Here is an 11125-nt window from a genome sequence, read left to right on the forward strand (position 1 = left end):
ATTCATATAATGCATTTTTAAATAGTCCAAATAAACTGGTACTTTTTGTAGCTGTTTGGAGCTGTGCCCACTTCAGACTTCTCTTAGGGAACTTAAAGGAAGACCTTAGGGGAAGCGTTTGCCATACTATTTTTAACCAACATTTACAAAAACCTACTTGAAAGTTGGTTTTGTGATGGTTTTCTTTACCTTATGGTTCATGCTTCTAGAGAACTGATTAAGAGTTCTGTAGTGCTATTGTTTTTAAAAGCTCCTTTTACAATGCACTCAGAACATTCTTCTAGAAGTGCATATTACTGAAACCTTTGCATCTGAATTAGAGACAAGTTTCTATATAGGCAATACAGATATTCTGTGAAGCTGAATGAAAGAGGTACTGGCGCCATGTTCTTATTCTCCAGAAAATGATGCCCAGAGTTTAATACTTGTAGTTAATTCTGAATCTAGCCTGAGAAACTAGTGATTCTATTAGCTATTTGGATACTGTGCTCCATTCAGACTTCTATCTGTGAATGTAAGAAAAAGCCCTTTCCAGCAGCATACACTGAAGCATTTCTCATACTCTTAACGGCAATGTTTGTTAAAATCTGCCTCAGAGGCGATTTCGTGTAAGTTTTATTTAAGGTATTGGGACTTATCCACAATGTCTAATTCTTGTAGTGAGTTACATGTGAGTCATGTCACCTGGAGAGTCTATCAGCTACCATCAAGGTGCATTGAGCACACTGTTGTTCTACCAGTACATATATAGAAAACTTTTGCACAGACATAAAGAGACTTGTTCTACATTAGATATAGATTTTTGAAGAAGCTAGAGGAAAGAACAACTTGGCACTGCGTTCGTTCCTTAAAGGAGCTCATACCCAATGTTTGATGCATATAGTGACTGTTAAACATGCCTGATAAACTGGTGCTTCTTGGGCTATGCATGGGCCTAGCAGTATGAACTCCAACTCACCAGGTCTAGCTACCACTGCAGTGTTGGCAAATGTCCAATCACCCATCAGAAGAAACCAATGTTGACACCCTGATATAATAGAGTCCTCAAGGAGACCACCTGCCACTCAGTGACAACAGACAACACTGGCCCCATTTTATTGCTGGAAGGAGCTGCAATTCAACCTGACTGTAACCAACACATATTCTGGATATGAGTTTGCCTTTCCTGCATGCAGGGTTTCAGACAACACCACTGTATGACTGGGCACTTTTCTGTGTTAGCAGTTTGCATGCAGAACAATCCATTTAACTTTTATAAAGCATAACTATAGGCCAGGCATTGTGCTAGCTACTGGGGATGTACAAACAGGCAAGGTTTTGCCCTCAGTCATTTAATAACTGTTGTGAGTTACTTTTACTCTTGGAAAAAGATAACAAAACAGCCAGCATTAAAACCATGTCACAGGCAATTTGTGAGCTTAAGTGACTTCATAATTCAGTGGCTAATTTGGGACTGGGAATCAGAATCTTTTATTCCTTTGATTGATGTTCTCAAAATATTGATAAAATGTTTTCATCCCATGCTGATCACATAAACAAGTCTTACTGGTAAGTAACATCTTAAAGGGCACTTGATGATAAAAGCAAGAAATAAAATGGAATGAAATAAAGTTTAAATTTAAGTTTTCTACCTTGAGGAGTCAGGTGCATCCTATGGCAACCTTGAGAAACTCCATCCTCTCTGAAATGCACACCTTGATAAAGACTTCTTTCTACACAGCCCTCCAGCCTGCAGTGTCCTCCTATTTTATTTTATTTTATTTAAAAATATATTTATTTATTTGGTTACACCGGGTCTTAGTTGAGGCAGGCAGGCTCCTTAGTTGCAGCTCCAGGGTTCCTTAGTTGTGGCTCATGGGCTCCTTAATTGAGGCATGCAGCCTCCTTAGTTGTGGCATGCATGTGGGATCTAGTTCCCCAACCAGGGATTGAACCCGGGCCCCCTGCATTGAGAGCTGGAGCCTTATCCACTATGCCACCAGGAAAGTCCCACAGCCTCCTATTTTAGATGCACACTTTTCACTTCCATGTTTTTATGACTTGCCAAACCTGCTTCCCACTATAATCAGAGCTTGTAGCCAGGAAGGATGAATGACAACCACAATAAGACAGGACAGGAGCAACGTAGATTTGTCCTAATCTTTGCTTGAGCCCCAAACACCCACATTTGCCAAGGGACAGGCTTATTTTTAATCACATTGGAGAACTGAGTTACCTTAGGAAACTCCTCAAGAATGGTTCAAGTCATCCCAGGAAAGACAGTATATGGAGGAAGAAGATGTCTGGGGTGAACCTGGGGAAATGCCAAGATCAAGGGGCAGGAGAAGGGGCACTAGTGGCTCTAAACTTTCTACAGAGCATGGGTTATGCCCTGCGAGAGACAGCAATGGGTTTGGAAGGATAGTGGTCTTGGGGTGGGGTGGGGAAACTCAAAGCAAGTATGCTGCTTTTACATAAGATTGCATGCAATCAATAGAGATTGCTACAGATCAATAAATATAGGAAAGTTGTGTGGAGGTTTTAATTCACATAAACAAATGTGAATGTATTATGGCTAAATGGATATTCCATTTATTTCCTTAGGAGCCCTAAGGAAAACTAGTTCTGCAAATGAGAGAGAGGTATCTGGAGAAGGGAGGAGAAAGGGGAGAAGAATCCCAACAAAGTAGTGTCCTGGAATCCAAAAGATGAGAGTTTTCAGAAGGAGAAAACACACAACAATTTCACAATTCTGAAGGATTAAAGATCAAATAAGAGAAGGACTAAGAGGTGCTTGTATGTGTTGTTGCTGACCTCCCAAGAGCATGCTTTAGTGTTGGGACAGACCCCAGACTACAGTAGTTTAAGGAGTGGAGAGGCAGTGAGCTAAGTGGAAAGAGTGAAGTCAGACGACTCTTGAAAACAATTCAGGAAGTATGAGCAGAGTGAGCTAGTGTAAGAGAACTCATTTATTGAGTTCCTACTGTGTCGTTCCATACATATGCATACATTGCATCCATTTCCACATTTCATTTTCACACAACTCTATGAGACGAGTGAAAAGCATATTATTTTGCTGATGAATGACATGAGGCTCAAGGAAGTTAAGTAACTTACAAGATTTAGATTTAGAAGCCAAGTTTGTTTCTAAATTTGTTCTTTCCATGACAATCTTATGTCTGGTAGAGTCAAGGGAAGGGTGGCTGGTTGTTATTTTAAGAAGGGGAAGGCATAGGCATGTTTATAGGCAGAAAGGAATAAATCCTCTCTTCCCAATTGCATACTCCCACTCTCTCTGTCAGCTCTAATTTTACCAGCTCACTCTTTTTAGTAGCAGAATTCGAAGTGTCCTTTCACCACCCCTCTGTGCAACATGTGGGTCTGAGAAGACAGAGCAAGGGCTCAGTGGGGTGAGAGTGTGGGGAATCAAAATGACCTCATCCAGCTCATGTTTCACATGTTTTGTCTTAGGGGCAGATAAAGTTCTAAGAAGTGTGATAGTTCCCACTTCATATCATGAGCAAAGTTCATTTTCGTTTATTCAGATATCGGTAGCTGGGACTCCAGATCAAGTCTGGGCACTGTTGCTCCAGCCATATTCTCCAGTGCTGTTCCTACCTCCTTCCCCACAGTTCACATGGCATCGACGTTATGTGGCTTTGGTCACCTTCTGGCTGACTAGGTCCTGCCCCTTGGCCAGAGGAATGTGATGGGGTCACACTGCACCTATGGATACCCTGCTCCCCTCAAAAAAGGAACTTTTGAATCAAGGAAAAACAATCTAACCCATTCCTCTGCTGAGTGATTACACATTCTATAAGTATTACCACATTTTTTCCCCCAAGTTCTTCATTCCATTAACCCCTTCACCACCATTCTATCTTAAGAGGTAGGCCTGGCTGAGACAATAATCCCATGTGCCAGCTCAGTCAGCCAAATGCAGGGCAGTTAAGAAACATCTCACAGTCATAGGAATGATCGACCAAATGCTGCAACTAGGATTTACTTTACCCTGACCCCACCCAGTGACATTTCCTTCAGCCTTCAAACCTGAATGCATGTAAACTTTGCTGGGATCCTGGGGGCTTTGGGGAGGTGGGGGGAGAGGTGAGAGGAGGATACATACGCTGAGCATCAGATGTGGGTCTAGCTGCTGTGTATAAACCAGGTCATTTAAGTCTCACATACACACTCTGAGTTAGGCAAAACTAACCATTTAAATTAAGGTAAAAAGAATCATTTTGCAAAAAGGAAACCCATATTTAGTAAAGTGAAGTGATTTATCCAAGATTAGAAGGAGGGCCAAGATTAGAAGGTCCAGTTGTTAGGACTCTGCACTTCCACTGCAGGGGGCATGAGTTCGATCCCTGTTTGGGGAAGTAAGATCCTGCATTCCAGGTAGCATGGCCAAAAAAAAAAAAGAAGAAGAAGAAGAAGAAAAAAGGGCCAGGCAGGAAACCAGCTTGGCCTGGTCCTGGATGCTAGGCCCGCTCCTGGGAATTAGACAGTGTGGGTTGGCCCCCACCTCAGTGCATTCTGGCTGGATGTGAATCTGCAAAGTGTACGTTCCTTCCTGCAGGCAATCAAGATTTAAATGAGATCATGGACTTGAAAGTTGCTTGACTACAGAAGTGCACTACATACCTGCCCCTTATTACCTCACACGAGGGCACGCCCCCCTCCCTCCCTGCACACAAAACATTTTAAAGGACATCAGAGAGAGAGAGAGAGGATGAGGCCATTTCTCTCTTCAGTGATGCCATCATTTAATCACTTGATGTCCATCCCTGATCATTGGCGTAGAACTTATAAACCATTCACCCAACAAATGTGGGGAATGTGCCATCACCTTCCTTTATGTCACTCTCTGCTCATTCAAAGACTCCAGTGTTGAATGACTCTGCTGAGAAATCAATCAAGTAAACCTGCTCATGAAATCTGAAAGTCTACCTGGATGGGCAAATGATCTGGAGGCAAGCTTGGACTCTGGGAGCTATAGGATAGCTAGCTGTGTTTTGCCTTTTACCAGTCATTTGATCCCAGGCAAATCAGTTAACTTTTATGGGTCTCCATTTCTTATCTCTTAAAGGGAGATAGATCTTGGGGCTAACTGTGTTTCCTTCACTCCTTTAATGTGGAGAAGATAAAATGACAGAAAATCCTGGAATGTAATACCACCTTGTACCAAATCTGGGTTTTAATCTCAACTGCCCCTCTTATTGCTGTTCAACCTTGGGCAAATTCCTTAACCTTTCTGATCATAGGTTTCTTTCTGTAAAAAAAAATAGCAAGGAACGTTACAAGAACTATCCAGCTTATTTCAGCAGCAGTTGAATCCATCTTGGCCTTCCTTCAAGACAGCTCATTACCGAAGTACAAAAATGCCTTTAGCATATGGAGTTTCACCACTCCAGAGTCCTTGGCCCAGACCTAGGCTGTTTGACTACATCACTACTGATATAAAATCAGTATGAATGCTAAGAACTCTTTTTAAAAATTTTTTTAAAAATTTTATTCAATTGAAAAATTTACTTTCCATTTACAGTTATTACAACAAATTGACTATATTTCCCATACATCCTTGAGCCTATCTTATACCCAATAGTTTGTACCACTCACTCCCCCACCCCTATATTGCCATCCTCCGCCCCCCCTTCAATGGTAACCACTAGTTTTTTCTCAGTATCTGTGAACTGCTTCTTTTTTGTTATATTCACTAGTTTGTTGTATTTTTTAGATTCCACATGTGATATCATACAGTATTTGTCTTTCTCTGTCTGACTTATTTCACTTAGCATAATGCCCTCCTCCAAGTCCTTCCATGTTGCTACAAATGGCAAAATTTCATTCTTTTTTATGGCTGAGTAGTATTTCATATCCATACAGCACATCTTCTTTATCCATTCATCTGTGAATGAACTTATAGTTTGCTTCCATACCTTGGCAATTATAAATAATGCTACTATTAACATTAGGGCACATGTATCTTTTCAAGTTAGTGTTTTTCTTTTTTTTGGATATATACCCAAGAGTGGAATTGTTGGGTCTTATGAGAGTACTATTTTTAGGTTTTTGAGAAACCTCTATACTGTTTTCCATAGTGGCTGCACCAATTTATTGAATATATTCCCACCAACAGTGTAAAAGGCTTGGCTTCCCTTTTCTCCACATTCTTGCTAACATTTGTTACTTGTGTTCTTTTTCATGATAGCCATTCTGACAGGTGTGTGGTGATATCTTATCATGGTTTTCATTTGCATTTCTCTGATGATTAACAATGTTGAGCATCTTTTCCATGTGCCTGTTGGCCATCTGCATTTCTTCTTTGGAAAAATGTCTCTTAGTTCTTCTGCCCATTTTTAAATAGGGCTGTTTGGGTCTTTTAAAAATTAATTAATTAATTAGTTTATTTATTTATTTATTTTTGGCTGCATTGGGTGTTCTTTGCTGCATGTAGGCTTTCTCTAGTTGCGGCGAGATGGGGTTACTCTTTGTTGTGATGTGCAGGCTTCTTATTGCAGTGGCTTCTCTTGTTGTGGAGCATGGGTGCTAGGCATGCAGGCTTCAGTAGTTGTGGCATGCAGGCTCAGTAGTTGTGGTGCATGGGCTTAGTTGCTCCGTGGCATGTGGGATCTTCCTGCACCAGGACTCGAACCTGTGTACCTGCATTGGCTGGCGGATTCTTAACCACTGCACCACCAGGGGAGTCCTGGGCTCTTTGTTTTTTGATGTTGAATTGTAGGAGCTGTTTATTTGGATATTAGTTCCTTATCCATATCATTTACAGATATTTTCTCCCCTTTAGTGGGTTGTCTTTTCATTTTGTTGATGGTTTCCTTTGCTGTGCAAAAGCTTTTAAGTTTAATTAGGTCCCATTTGCTTATTTTTGCTCTTATTTTCTTTGCTTTAGGAGACAGGCCCAAAAAAATATTGCTGTGATTTATGTCAAAGTTTTCTTCCTATGTTTTCCTCTAGGAGATTTATGATTTCTAGTCTTATATTTAGGTCTTTAATCCATTTTGAGTTTATTTTTGTATATGGTATGAGAGAATGTTCTAATTTCATTGTTTTACATGTAGCTTTGCAACTTTCCCAGTGCCACTTATTGAAGAGACTGTCTTCTCCATATAAAGTCATTTAACCCATGTGAGTGTTTACTACATGGCAGACATTTTTCTAAGCACTCGACATGAATTAGTGCCTCATCACAACTCTATATGGTTAATTAGTGTTACCATCATTTTACAGATGAGGAAAATGAAGTCCAGAAAAGATCAAAAACATTTTTCAAATTCACATAACACAGACTACTGGGATTTGAGATCAAGGATTCTAGCCCTCTGCTGACTCCCCATCTCAGGTGAAGTTACCCTTTCTATGTGGACTGACTGGATCCTGAGCAGCAGAGCCCAGGTACTGTCACTTAGCCCACACGGGGGACAGGTGTAAGCCAAGGAGTGCAGCTGAGTTCCATGAATACAGTAATGGTGTCGTGTCTGGTTTAGCAGCAACAGCATAAATAATGAATACAGTTTGACCTAACTACCTGTGCCCAGTGCTGGTCATCCTAGACTAAGCCTTTGGTCTTTTTGAAATCTCATTATCTAAGATTGTCCTGCCCTGGGTAAGCTGCTGTGTTCTGTTTGGTCTGCAAGATCCTTCCTGATGTAGCTTCCCTCCTATATCAACCTGTGGCTAGAACAGGGTGGCTCCAGCTGCCCTGTTTGTGGTCAGCAGTGTTCACTTTCCTACTGCTGTATAATCAGCTAAAATTCAGTGCATAAAATCGTCGTGACTTTATTATGCTCATGGAATCTGTGGGTAAACATTTCAGAGTTGACACACACATAGTGTCAATTGACAGCTTGTCTCTGCTCCACTGTATCTGGAAACTCAATCTGGAAAAACTGAAAGACTGGAGTGACTTGAACAGCTGAAAGTCAGAATCACCTGCAGACTTCTTCATTCTCTTGTCTGATCTCAGGGCTGGGATGACTCAAGGTTGGACTCAGCTGGAACTGTGGACTGTAGTGGTTCCCTGTGGCCACTCTCCCCATGGGTTCCATGAGAGAGCACCCTCAGAAGGAGCAGCTGGAGAGCATACGATCCAAGAAAACCAGGCTGAAACTGACCTGTCCATAGATGATGAATTTCAGTCGATTTCTGTCTGGGTTTTTCTTGACATCCAATCAGGTACTTAAAATGAATCAGCAATTTGTACTTCTGTAAATTATGACCACCTTTCCTTTAGGCCATTCATCATTTTCTATTGATTTTTACAAGTTCACAGGTTGAGTAATTAACTCTTTGTATGCCATATGTATTAAAAATACCCAGTTCCTTCTGATCTTATTTATGGCAGACTTTCTCTTGTATAGATGCATTATATTTTATGTGGTCTTTTCCTTTGTCGTTTTTGAGGTTCATTGTCTCAATAGAAATGTAAGCTTCTCCAGTTTTGCTGTACTGGGAGACACTGCTTTGGGAAAGATTGCCAGTGCTCTCCTCACTTGCTGCAAGTAATAATAAATCCTTCCTTCTCGTCATTGGCTTGGTTGTGTCTTTTGGCTTGACAGCTACCAAGAAGCAAACCCAGTTTTTCGGGTAACAAAGACTATCCCAACTCTAAGTCTATATAAAATAATTTAAAAATCCTGTGTTTACTTCTAGCACTATGGTTTCATTTGGTTTAAGTATTTGAACCAACTGGAATTTATTCTGTTAACAGAAGAAAGTACCTAGGTTCCGGTTTTTTTTTCCCAAATGCTTAACCAATTGTCATATGTGCCTATAATGAATAATCTATCCATGGGAATTTGAATTTGCTTGGGTTGTGAGTCTATGTCTATTGAAATCAAGTAGGACCCTGTGGGGCTCCTGAACACAAAAGCCTTTGTGTCCCATTTCTTGTATGTAGGAAATAGGCTTCATCCAGCCTCCTTGTCCTTCCCTGAGTTCCAAAGGGCAGATTCAAACAGTTGCTAATCAGGGAAGGGAGGGGATGCAGAGACAAGGGAGGAGCAGTCAAGAAACAATAGTGCAGCCTTGGGACAGGGTTCTAGTTTCTCCTCAAGGAATATACATAACAATATCTTTGAGTTCTTTTGCAGGAACTAAGGACCCAGGTGGAGGCTGAGTACAAGATTCCTGGAGCACCTTTATCTCACCACCAACCAATCAGAAGAAAGTCATACAACCCTGCAGCCTTCACCCCAAATTTTGCCTATAAAAACTTTCCCCCCCAAACCATCAGGGAATTCAGGATATTTGAGCACGAGCCCCCTTTCTCTTTGCAGTAAACCTTTCTCTGCTCCAAATGCCAATGTTTTTGTTTGTTTGGTCTCCTGTAATGTTTCAGTTTGTATGACCTCACTGTGTTGGGCACACAAACTTGTACTTGGTAACATAATAAAAACAAAAAACTTAACATGGACTGTAACTTCTTTTTTGGATTCTCTATGGCTTCCAGTAATGCTAAACACATCTTAGGTGGTTAATTAATACTCAGTGATAAACTAGAAAACCTTGTGTCAACTTCAGAGGGAGATAATAGAATGATTGGATTGTTGGATTGTGCTGTCTGTAGACCAGCAGCAGTTTTCACAGTGATTGGGTCAGGCAGGGAAAACTTTTTGTGCCGTGTGTGCCTGTTGCAATGCATTAGTCACCCTCTCCTCAACCAGAAAAAAGGGCCAGATAAAAAGTGTAGCTGTTTGTGTCATAGCTAACAAGGGACCCTAGATTCCTTTGACTGCCTAGACCAGAGGTCAGCAATTACTGCCATGGGCCATCTGGCCTGGGGCCCATTTTGTAAATACAATGCTATTGGAACTCAGTCACACCCATCTGTTTACTATTATCTCTAGCTGCTTTTGTGCTTCAGTGGCAGAGTTGAGTAGCTGTGACATAGGCGAAGCCTAAAATACTTACTCTCTGACCCTTTACAGAAAAAGTTTGCTGACCTCTTACTATAGGAGGTTTACAGTAATAATTTTATCAAATATACCCTGAGGGATATGGGACTTCCCTGGTGGCACAGTGATTAAGAATCTGCCTGCCAATGCTGGGGACATAGGCTCAAGCCCTGGTCCAGAAAGATCCCACATGCTGCAGAGCATCTAAGCCCGTACACCACAGCTACTAAGCCTGTGCTCTAGAGCCTGTGAGATACAACTACTGAGCCTGTGTGCCACAACCACTGAAGCCCGTGTGCCTAGAGCCCATGCTCTCCAACAAGAGAAGCCACCACAATGAGAAACCCGCACGCGGCAAGGAAGAGTAGCCCTCGCTCACCGTAACTAAAGAAAGCCTGCATACAGCAACAAAGACCCAAAGCAGCCATAAATGAATGAATGAATGAATTTTTAAAAAGATCTCCTGAGGGCTAAATCAAAGTAGAAATAATTATATTATGTTGTGGTTTTGGTCCTACATGAGATAAGAAGAAAAGCATTTCCAATTATACTGGACTCACTGATTTTTTATTAACAATTCCTTGACAGGAGGAGTTTAATATAGACACATATACAGAGTTCTTCATAGGTCAGATGGTGTTCTTAATCATGGCTCCATTGTCACAAGCATTGCGTCCATGATCCCTCATCTTTTGTTTGCTTCTACAATATGTGTGGGAGATATCTGCGTTTTGTTTTCTTTTATGAACAAAAGGAACCAATTACACCTATTTTCCAGCAAACAGTCTCTAGGTTAGAGAACTTTAGCTTCTCAAGCAGATAGGCTCGAGTCATGTAAGACTATGCCTAGAGCAGGGTTTCCCAACTTCTGTGCAATTGACATTTGGACAAATAATTCTTGGTTGTGAGGGTTACCATATACATTTTAGGATGTTTAGCAGCATTCCTGGCATGTGCCTATTTGATGCCAGTAGCACTGCCCCCCACCCCCAATAGTGATAACAAGAATGACTCCAGGGCTTCCCTGGTGGCGCAGTGGTTGAGAGTCTGCCTGCTGAGGCGGGGGACACGGGCTCGTGCCCTGGTCCGGGAAGATCCCACATGCCGCGGAGCGGCTTGGCCCATGAGCCATGGCCGCTGAGCCTGCGCTCCGCAACGGGAGAGGCCACAACAGTAAGAGGCCCGCGTATCGCAAAAAAAAAAAAAAAAAAAAATGACTCCAGACATTGCCA

This window comes from Neophocaena asiaeorientalis, unplaced genomic scaffold, assembly GCF_003031525.2.
Source record: "Neophocaena asiaeorientalis asiaeorientalis breed wild unplaced genomic scaffold, Neophocaena_asiaeorientalis_V1.1 scaffold291, whole genome shotgun sequence".
In the NCBI taxonomy this organism is placed as follows: Eukaryota; Metazoa; Chordata; class Mammalia; order Artiodactyla; family Phocoenidae; genus Neophocaena; species Neophocaena asiaeorientalis.